Raw genomic sequence first — 12098 nt, forward strand, 5'->3', positions numbered from 1 at the left:
GATGTTGGGGGTTGAATTCTTGGTCCTGTGCTGGAGGGCTTTGTGCAGCCTCTCGTTCCCCACCAGCCTCCAGCTTATGTGGTTCTTGCAGTGGGGAGATGTGTGTTTCACAGAAGGGCCACCTTTATACTTGTTTTTCCACTGATAATACTGTTTTAAACAGGCTTTGAGTTTCTACTCAGGAAGTTACAATGATTTTTTTCTCCCCACTGTTGACTTATTCAGTAATATGTAGTGTTAGACTAAAGGAGCCTTTTCCACAGTGCTACTTGATTTTAATGTCGACTGCTTTTTTTTTTTTTTTCAATCAGCGCTTTTTAAAACGGGATTTCTCCTGGGGGAGGTGAGGAGGAATAAGTAGGGCTTGCTGCACACAAAGGGCACCCCAACAGGCAACCCTTGCAGGTGGACCTGGCATGGGTGGCAAGGGCCCACAACCCAGTGGGGCAAGTGCAGGGGAGGGGCCCTGAGTCTGTGGGTTAGCTGTCACTACTAAAATGGCTCTTGGAACGCAGCGGTGATAAAAAAATCCTTGTTTCCTCCCTGCTCCCCCCTGCTGTTGCAGGACATGTAGCAGTCATCCGCCCGCCAGCCTCCCTGTGCGGTGGGCAACCTCAGGTCCCCGCTAGTAAGGAAATGAAATGCCACCTGGACAACCCTGAAGTTGGAGGTTCAAAAAATACAGCTTTCCTTGTTGTGCTTTTTTCTCTTAGGGCAGTTGCTCGCTTTGACGATGCTGGCCAAAAGGAGGGCAAGAATGAGGGCAACTGTCGGCAAAAGTTGGCAAAGCAAATCCTGCTGGATCAGGGCCAGCGGGCTGTGAATGCTCATCACCTTCCAGGGGAGTTGCTATGAGCAGAAAGACCTGCCATTCTTGACACCAGAAGTTTGATTCCAATTTACGATAAGAGTCAGAGAAAGTATTCCTGGAGATTGGTTTGGGCATTAAAAAAAAAAAAAAGTGTGGGGAAGAGTTAATTTCTTTGTCCATCTCCCCTTCTCAGCTGCCTTCCTCTACAAGCTTGGGAAAATCTGGTCTGCCTCGGTTTCACCCTCTGTAAAATGGGAATAGTAATAATGACAGACCCCTCCTTTGAGATCCCTGGATCAAAGGTACTATATAAGTTCAAAGTGCTGTTTCTATAGGGCATTATTGCCAAATTCACTATAAGCAATTCCATTGGGCACTTGATAACAACAGTAGAATCAGTCAAACGCCCTTGATGCATTGCATGGTCCCAGATACCTTTCAGAGCCTCTTTGTGTGCCATCCCACCCCCTGAGGTCTGCAGGGATGGGGCTTTCGGAGCCTGGATCTTGCAGGAGCAGGAGGGGTACAGTCCGTGTCTTTGCTTCTGGCCCCTGAACTATGCACCGCTTTTCTTTTTGACCCGACGAGGACAACTGGAACTAGCCCTTTTAAAAACAGGTTTAAAACATACAACTTTATATATCTATATGTATCTATAAACGTTTCATGAGGCCTTTAACACATGATGCTAAACTCTTGTTGATTTTTGGTTGTTTTACTCTTGCATGGTTTGTCATTTTAATCTGTATTTGTTTCACTGCAAAGTGGTTAGGATGCTTTCGGATCTAGACACATTGCTAATAGAAATTTGGTTTCTATTAGCTTTGTGATTTTTAGCTATTTGGTAGCTAACCATTTTCTAAAATAACACCTTTTTTAAAAAAACCCTAGGAAAACTCATATCTTAATAGCTGGAAGTGTTACAGTTACGATTATCATGATATACTGTTCTTTCAATTATACAAATGTTTGTAAAATACATTTTGTGTTTCTGTTTTTTCTAAAACACAGTGTGTTATGGTCCACTATCAAAACAAGAAGAGTAAATGTTTTATCAGGTATTAACAGTGCAGGCTTCATGAGTAAATTCACAAACAGTCCGGTTATTCTTCTTCTTCTACTTTTCTTTCCCTGCCTAAGAAGCAGCGAGTGTGTATATGCAGCTTCAGAAGTTTCCTTAGAGCTCTTTTATACTTTAATAGGTTTGTTTTGGTGGCTGTTTGCTAGACGAGTATGCTGCAGACATATTTTTTTCAAAAGGTCAAGCAGTCTCCTAACATGTCCATTGTGTATCACTGCAGTAAGAAATCCTCAGTGCAAAGGAGAGCTTCATGGTTAAATTTTAAAAGATAATCATTTAAATCTTTTTGTTAGCCTCTTTTTTTTTTACATCCTTAGCACTGCTTTTGGAGAGTCAACTTTTAACACGGTAGAAAGCAGGAAGCCCATTAATTAAAAATAACAAACAGCCGAAGGTAAAATTAGTTGGTCACCTTTCCTTCCGAAATGCTGGCATTTAGCTGTATTTGTAAGGAACATAGTAACGAATGAGTAGCCGTGGCACTAATATAAGGACAAAGCGAAATTACCAATTACAGAAGCATCTAGGGCTCTGGGCCTGAATCTTTGATTTCCCATATGGATCTTAAAAACGTATGCATAATTGGCTTCTAACCGTGCATACTCTAGGAACATATTTGAGAATCAACTACAGATATTTTTCAGATGCTGACTAAATGTATATTCACTTGTCAGCAAAAAAATACATCATTCTGATCCTATTAAAAAAAAAAAGAAAAAAATAAAAGGAATGTTCTTCCAGTGAAGTGAAGTTGCAGTGTACTAAAAAAGTCACGTATTTTCACTTTCATACAGGAGTGAAGGGAAAAAGAGAGGAGATGCTTGCAATATTTCAGCACTCTTTGAGATACAGGACTAATCAGTGTAACTTCTGCCTCATACTTGAGAACTACAGTTTATTAATACACTTCAGAACCTTTGCTGTGGTAAAGCAAATAGCTGTGCCATTCGGGCTCATTTTCAGTGAAAACAAAAATGTTCTTTATGGACAAAGAGAGAACTAGCCAAACTCAAAATACTGATGAGATTTCACTTTTCTCAAAAATTACAGAAAAAATTCCACAAGTTTGTAACTTGGGGTCATTTTGAAGGAAAGGGAGACCCTACAAATTATTAATAAATTAATATAGGACATACCGATCAAACCAACTTGTTAACTCGTTGGAATGACATAAATTGGAGTAGTTCATAAATGTTGTTTCAAGCATCAAAAATAGTATTGTCAGTGGCCACCAATTTGATTTAAAAAAAAAGTTATTCTTTTCCCCTCAGTGTTCTTGTTTTGAATATATACATTATGCCTTAGTGTATCCCTCTTTAATTCAGTACATGTGAATGCCTACAACAGTTTAACTTTATATATCAGGTATGTTTCAGAAACTGCAAAAAATTCTCCAGCTAATTTAGCAGCTGAGGCATTACTCATCAGAATATCTGGCATATTAAGCAGTGGAACAGAATAAACACAAAGCATTGCATCTCCCAACACATGTATTTTAATTACTACTAACCAAACAAATATCAAGATGGCTTTATATTCAAAATTCATTGCATGATCACGTAAACAGAAATCCACGATCCTGGTCCTTTTCAAAATGTCATTATCAATTATACCGCAGCCCTTAAGTTTTCCTTTAAAATTTCTCTGTGTGCCTGTCTCTTAATGATTATGGGTCTCGCACTCCCCATTTAAAACAATTGCAATGGTTGTGTTCAGGCACCCTGGCAGAAAAAACAGCCAGAAACACAGGCAAAAACGGTAACAGTCGCAGAGGTGTGACACCTTCCTTCTTCTTCCCTAATCAAACTCTGTCCACATGAAACCCCCGATTTCTCAGAGTTGTAACCCTTTAACAGTCGATACTCTAAATATAAAGCTGTACTGGTACAGAGAGCTGTATTTAAAAAGGTAGTTGATGTATAAATTTTGCCTTTTTCTTTCAATAGCTTTAGGCCAGATTTCCTTATTCCAAGTAATTGATTCTAATATGTAATATTAAAACAAAAGATAGTACATTATTAAGACCCAGTTTTTCTGTTCAGACCGTTCTTTCTTAATTACTGTGCAGTCTGAAAATACGAGAGCATCAGGGTAGGAGTTTCATTTGAACAAATCTCCAAACAGGCTGTGCATGGACTAGGGCTTCGGGTTTTCCTTACGCCGCAGAAAAATTTCCTCTTCCCTTTCTAGCTGAAACCCCGGAGCAGCCGTAAACACCTCTTGCTATCTAGAGGCTTGGCTCCCCTAACGCAGTCCCGTCATCTTAAGCAACCACTGGTCAAATGAATTTCAGTGACTGATAATCAAAATTTTCCTTAAAGCCTGCAGCACGGAGGAAGTAGTTGTAGCATTTCTGCCGTTACGGCAAGAAAACACTGTCTTTCTTAACGTCTTGGTTCTCAGTTTCTCACCCGCGTGAAATATGGGTAACACCATACTCCAGGCATATATACGGACACCATTGAAGAAAGGGTAGGAGCGATGGAGACAAGAGCTAGAAACTCCCAACGCCACAACGCGATTACAGTGTGTTTTCCTTCCCTTGTTCTTTCAATTCACAGTAAATTTCATTCCAGCTCTTAGAAATCATCATTCTTTCCCCCTTTTTATTTCAAAATGGTTGCATATTTTTTTCATTCACGAAAAGGTTAAAGGCGTTTCCCCATCGCAGGAGGGATTATCTTACCAGAGGATTCTGGGACTGCAGATGTATACTGCGGCAAAATCCTAAATTCATCGGCAAAAAAAAATCATTTCCAGACCCCAGCTGCTAAAAATAATAGAATTATAGTAAATCATTGATAAGATTAAAACATAAAGCCATTTTTACGTTCCAAAGTGCTCTAAAACATGAGTCTTTTCTCTTAATTCATTTCTTAAATAATGCAAATTTTAAAGTAGCTTTTCTATCCCAAGCACGCAGCGCCATGAAATCGATAATTTTTGATCTTTTGGTTAGTAGGCAACATGGTGAGCTATTGCAGTGACTGCAGGCAGCAGACATGTTCTTGTCAGCTAAAAATTTTCATATTGTTTTTGAGTCCACGGAGATTTGCGGATGGGATACAGCCAGTTATAGCTTCAGCTTGCACTTTGCTGGGGGGACGTAAACCAGCACCGTTTTAGATGCATGTATAGATATAGATATATGTTTTAAAAACAAGAAGCATTACTGGATTTTAAACAAAAAATTATGTAAAAAGAATGGCTGGTGTGATTATAATCGCATCATGCAGGGTCCACGGTTTCCATTTAGTGAAATTTCGCAGAGGGCAACTTCTTAAGAACATCCCTGCTGTGCAGAGTGAAAAGCATGAACAAACCAAAGACAGAATTCATCTGTGTTTATATTTTACAGACAATGAAAAACCTACTCTTTGTATGCCTTTTTTTCCACCTTATTATTTCACGAAAACTGCAGCATTTTCCCCGCCCCCACCCGAACACTCACCACCCCAGCACTGCGGTGTTCGGTGTTTCATTCTTTCTTTCTTTCTTTCTTTTTTTCCACCTCTTCTTCTTTTTTGCTTTCACAAATTCTGCACGCGCCATCTTTGTCTATTGTTACTCTTTTCTAATTTCTCTTGCCCATTCTCTTTCAAATCAGCTAATAAACAGAAGGCTAAATGCCTGATCAATGCTTATGTGTTGTATTCTCCCCATCTTTTTCTTTCTGAGAAATAAAATAAATTAAAAAAAACCCGAACACCCCATGCCCCAAAATTTCTGTATTACCATAACCTGTTGTATACAGTGGTGATAAAAAACATTATTAACATAATAGCAACAGCTGCAGCCTAAATAGAAGCTATGAGATAATAAATGTGCTACAACAAATTAATTTGCTGCAGGTGCTTGTGCTCTGAACTGCGTAACCCAAGCCATTTCAAGTCTGAATACAATTATTATTCCCCCCACACGCTAAAACAAAGTGCAGAGTGAAATATCCTGCTATTAGAAATATCTTGTCCTGTCCCCCGAACGTTTTCACCAGCAGCAAAGAGTGGAAGAAAGGATTTTAAAACCTAAGTAGAAAGCTGTGGCATTTAAAAATATTTAAAGAGGCTTCAAGTCATGTCCAGGCTTGAAGAGATAATGTCTGTTTATACATTAATTTGCACCTATTGTCTCTTAACCAGCGCTCTATAGGTAACGACGCACCAAGGTATTACATATGTGCAATTGGCAAGGCAGGGGCTGTAAACATCTCATTAGTAACAGATGCATATTTGTATATGTTGGCGCTTTCGTTTACTTCATTGCAGAAGGAAAAAAAAAATCTCTTTGCAATTTGGCTTCTATAATGTGCAGTGAACTAAGCAGGGATTTTTACTGGTTTGTTTTTTGGTTTTTTTCTGGTAAATATAGTGTTTATGGAAGCCAGTTAGTAGTTACCTTGCAGGCATGCACCAGTAGCATGTTGCAGCATTCTTCAGACTGTGAAGATGGGAAGTTAAATGAAGCCAAGTGATCTCTTTTCATTTGTGCACTATAATGTAAAAATTAACCATGTGCTTTTTTTTTTCTTTCTCTCTCCCCCCCCCCCGCCTTTTTTTTTTACTGCTCACAGACCTAATTGTCTGAAACCTGGTGAAAAGGGAAAATTAAGGGCTCAGTTGTGCTGGCTTTACTAGCTTTTTCAGTGCCACAGTACACACAGCTCTTTTTTTTTTTTTCTTTGCAAATGTAACTAGAGAACTTGTGTGTTTTAAAAGATTGATTATTCTCACAGAGTAACCTTGAAATGTTCTTTCTGTGATCTTAAAAAAAAAAAAGTATCGCATATCCTAAGAGAACTAATCAAACTAATTCCTCGCACAGGACACATTCCCTCTGTGTTTTGGCATAGCTTGGTAGTGATCAGAGAAGCTCCACCAAACACTTTGGACGCGGTGCTGTCCGGGAGGGTGGTGCAGACAGAGAGGTGCACTGAAACCCCACCGATTGCGCAACCCTCGGTGGTGGTGATGAGCGCTTGCTCACATGAGTCGGCCCCAGGGAGGTCAATTGGATTACTCATGAGCAAGTGCCATGTTGCACAACTCCTCCCTAAGCTAGAATTTGCATGTCTCAAATCCCTTTTACCAGAAGAAGAAAATGTATAATCAATTAAGCAAAGATGTATATACTGTGGTAGTGAAAATGGGTTTGGTTTTAATGCTGCTTTTGTATCAGTCTTGTTTTGTTTCTGGGGTTCCTACGCATCTACTCCAAAGATCTGATTTTTAATTTGTTAGTTGGGCTCAGCTTCCATCTACGTCCATAGCTATTTTCTCAGAATAACAACTGGGACATGAATTCCTAAATTTGAGGCATTCATCTCCATAATAGTTCATGGTAATGTGTCTCCCAGTCATCATCCAAGTGAGTAAATAGTATAGCATTTCTGCATATGAAGCACGGGGTGAAAATGCGCTTTCACAAACTTCTGCGCGGGTATTTCCACAGCCTGGTGTCTCCTTTCTCCTGAAGTAAAGCTGGTGTTACCAACGAGTGGTGCTTTAGGCTCTGTCCCTCAGACCCCACCTAAAGAAATGTGGCGCGCAAGTATTTCGGTGTCATGCTCTTAGGAGTCAGGGTGCTGTTCATGCTCACAAATGGTGTCTATATTTTGCTGGCAGGTGATTTCAGTAGGGGAACTGGATCAACCTTTCATAACTTGTTCATCCATCTAACTGGTTCCTGCTACTGAAGTACCAGAGCAGCCTGGCTCAGGTTGTCGGGACCACATCACACCATAGGAAAATCCAAATTAAAACTGGAGACCCAAAGCAGGACTGAGGAGCAGGTTTTCAGGTTATTTAGGCAGCTAGTGGAGTACTCCATACCATCTCTTGCTCCTGCTAGCAGGTGCTTTTGGAAATGTGCCGTCTGCCAAGCAAAATGTCCTGTTTGGCACTCAGCGGGAAAACTGGGAGAGAAGCCATGATTGACCTAGCCCTACACAGGAGAAATGCATGTGTCAGAGAACAGTGACTTTACACAACAAAGCATTGCATGGTGGGACTCATGAGTGGCTCCAGTAAGAAAACATATGTAACTACTTTTGGAGGTATTACACCACCTGATTAATTTATTGGGGGGGGAGGATAAGTAGATACAACAAGTTGTTTATTTTTCCATTATAAACCACTCTTCCCTCACCAAAGAACAAAAAGGAAGAAGAGGAGATCTGATAGCTGGCTCTGGAGAAAAGCAGATAGTTAAGTGTAAGACAACCTGTACAGTACACGTAGTGTGACTGGTGACTTTTTATTGCTGTGTGTATGCCTGCAACAAAGCAGAGACTAGGGTTTATTTTTCGTGGGCTAATGTGACTCAAGATTAAGCTTTACTGTGAATGTTGAATGTGGGCCTAATCCTGAGCACGCAATTCAGAAAGCATTTGTTGAGCGTGAAGGAAGGCCAGCGGGACTACCCACATTAAAACAAACAAACAAACAAAAAAACAAACTGAGTGATCGTGTTAGCACTTTATTGTATCTGGTAATATCTGTCCTTCTGCGTAATTATAAATGACTTTTTTTTTTTTTTACCTCATCTCAGTTTCTGCAACCTGTGTTTACACATGTTCTGTTTCTGCAAGTGTATTCTTCGGCACTGGAAATGTGAACGTGAATGCATGAGTCTGAAGCACTTTCCTGGGCTGTGCTCCTCCACAGACTCACCCGTTCGTTTGTGTAGGTTTTACAACAATGTTTTGTTATTGTTTTGTGTCAATATTTGCTACTGCACTGGCTCTGCCTTTTTCCTTCCACCCACCTTTCTCCTTGCACGCGCTGCCAGAGAAGTGTGGTTTGACTGAAACCATTCCAAGAGATATTGCCATTTACAGCAGCGTCACTGGGTGTAATTTGTCAGGCAACGTCCACAGGGCTGGAGGGGAGGCTGCACATGGACGTGTGCTACGTGTACCCGGGGGGTCCCTGCAGCCCATCCCCAGCCAGCCCACCCGCCAGTCCGGAGAGGGCTGTGCCACGTCTCAGGGCACGAGTGTTGTATGGCTGGAGGTTTTTGGGGCTGGGGTATGGGTTAGCAATTTCTGAGTTCTTCTTTTGCTTCTCTGCAGGGCTGGACAAGTCAGGCACCAGCACAGAGGGATGGCTTGCAAAGGGTCTTTGGGCGAAGGGCTTAACTCTGGGCATCCAGGCCTCTAGAAACGGAAGTGGGGAAAGGTCTTTGTCAGCTTTGCCAACAAATTTACTTATCCCTGTGCATGTGAAATACTGTGGGGCAGAGACAAAGCTACTATGGTTTCTGGGGAAGCCCTAGGTGAGAGGGTTGGGTTGGCAGCTATTTCCTTCTCCTAAGCTTCTTCCTTTGCCCTCCCAATATTGCTGTGTTTGCCATTGCCTTTCTCAACCATCAGGCTCCTGATCCCATTTAGAAGCCACGCAACTTCTCAAATTATTATTTTTTTGAAGCTGGTTAATGCCACTGCAGAGTGGAGCCGCTCTCCCACACAAACAACACGGTGAGGCCTCCTGATGTGGTGCACGGTACGAAAGGACTCGAATATGGCTGAGCTTGTGCTGCAGAAGGAAGAAGGAGCTGATCAGGAGGTCTGTCAGGGGAGGGATCTGCAGTGTGAACGGGAAAAAAACCCATCAGGAGAAGGGGGGATGTCAGCTGCCAGCACCATCTCCTTTGAAGATCTCCACAACCGGAGAGAGGATCAGGTTGCCAGCAAACTCTCTCTTACCAAAACATCCTGCCCCTAAAAAAAGGAGAGTGGAGCACAGATTGCCAGGGGCCTTTTCTAGTCGCCCCCTCACCCTGCGAGTGTCCCACCCTGCCGCCGCCACCACGGAGGGTCCCGTAACAGGGCAATGGTCCCCCCCGCCATGGCTCTGCTGTAGCCGGGCTGGGGGGCAGGGGCACGTGCCCTGTGTAACTTGCATTTACCCGCAGCGTTTTGGATGGAAATAGCCAGCGCCTGGGGTTTTATTTGCTTTCAAACCCATTCGTTTGTAACATATTGTCACCCCTGGGTAACTAGCAAGTTTCACCCATGTATGCTGTTTTGTAAACTCTTTGGCTGCATTATTCAGTGAGCGATGGTGCAGATTGCAGCGTCAAAGAAGGGAGAGGGGGTGCTTTTCTAAACAGGTGAAAATGTGTGAGAAAGAGTAAAAATAATTTTTAGCATGAATTTTCACATGAATGAAGGCGTGAGCAAGAAAAAAGAAGAAAAGCTTTTGGCGTGGACAGAGTTAAATATGAGTTTCACATTTTTTAAAAGTACAGATGATCCAAATCTATGCATTATTTGAAATTCATATCTGGTCCTGTGCATGAAGTCTAAAACTGATACTGACTTTTAGGAATGTCCCTCAAGACCTTTATACACCTACATTCTGTTGCTTTTCCTTTCATCCTCTTGTCAGTCAATACTTAACCCTTTTGGATTCTGACCTTTTGATAGTGTGAGCGCTCAGTATAGAGCTGATCAGATAGTTAAAAGGATATTCTTGCATATTTTCGCAAATCAAAGCACTACGCTTGGTTTACTGTGATTTGTGGGTTATATTATTACAACTACACAGGAGCTTGTTCACTGAGGCACTAAGTCTCTCAAATTCTTCCCTAATTTGTTTCACAAGCCTTTATTTATTTGAAAATTCCTCCCCGTTATTATTTTTTATTCTTTCTTGCACGTTAAATCAGATGTTTGAAAAGCACCCCTTACCGAATCAGCAAGTGTAAAAGTTTCCGTGTGATTTGTGCAGTCATTGAGCCTCCCTAGATAGTCAGAACAAACAGTTTGAGAAAGAGCGTATGAGGCTGGTTAGTAAGCACTGATATAATTTTAAAAAATCCTTTAACCCAAATGGGAGCGAATGTGTAAAATAATGACTAAACAAAAATATTCAACCATCTCTACACATCTAAAACATTTCTAAGTACATACCAGTCTCAGGTTCATAGTAATATCCTTGACTGTCATGTAGTTTCAGGAGTATAAGGAAATTGTTACAGAAAAGGTGACAATAATATGTCTTGTTGGAACTGAGAACCAAAATGAAGCAGCTGTACATCAGAGAGAAAATCTGAACCAAGAGACTGATAATGAGTGTGGCAAGTATTTTTTCTTGCTTATGGGTGGAAAAGCCAGCGAAGTCTCCGTTTGAAGACAAAGCACATAGTAATGTGATCACAAAAATCTCCTAATGGGGACTATGTGATGTATGGTAAATGTATTCCTTTCAATACATTATTCCCTCTACACGCAGTCTTTCGAGGTTGCCTCAAACCGTACTGGGGATATGATAGTGTCAGCGCAGCTAGATGTGGGCAGAGCTGAACCTCCTGTTTCATTACTATTGCTATTATTTGTGCTGTTATTATTTAATACGTATATCACAGCAGCTCCTCAGAAGCTCAGATAAAAAACGTCGCCCCGTTTTTGTAAGGCAGTGTGCAGACATTGCCAAGGAACCGCCGGTCCTCTGGAAAGCCTGCAATTGATGGAAACGAGTGACATTCAGAGGGTGGGGAGAGGAGTACGGTAATTATAGGTGGGGTTGGTAGTATTACCTGTTATTAAGGGCTTGCCTGACACTTCCCATTTTAAGACCTGTTTTTGGTGGTTTTGTAACTACTTAGTAAACTTTAACCATTTGTCTTTCACTAGACTTCCGTCCTTGGCTGCCAGCGCTGCTGAGGCGTTATTAACAGGCTGATTTATTTCATTTAGGCATCACGGCAGGACTGGGGCTGACAGAGGGAGCAGCAGCTTTTAAAAAAAAAAAAAATCAAGAGAAATTTTGTCATCATGCCTTTCACTGTTTATCTGAAATAGTGACTTAACTATTATAATGTCACCCTGTTTCCTTGTATTCCCCTGGCTGTTAGTCTGCATCCATTTGTGAGCTCTTGCCTTAAACTGAAGTTTGTCTTTCTGTCCTGCATTTGTACGGTACCTTACACAGCCGGGTGCTGGTCCAGGACTGGTACACCTATAAGCTACAGCAGTGCCAAAAAATACCCTGGTTTTACACAGGACAAATGCTTTTGGGAGGCAAAGAAATATTCCCTGTCCAGAAATCCTTCACGGTCTCTTCCTTATCGATTGTGACTCTCTAATTGCTTACCTTTCCCCTCGCACTTAAAGTGCTGGAAATAGTTCACATTCAAATATGAGTGGCTTTTCTTGTCAACAACAGCTCCTTTTAGTAAATGCTGTTGCTAAAAATAAAAAGGCTG

This window comes from Grus americana, chromosome 2 (genome assembly GCF_028858705.1).
Source record: "Grus americana isolate bGruAme1 chromosome 2, bGruAme1.mat, whole genome shotgun sequence".
Lineage (NCBI taxonomy): Eukaryota > Metazoa > Chordata > Aves > Gruiformes > Gruidae > Grus > Grus americana.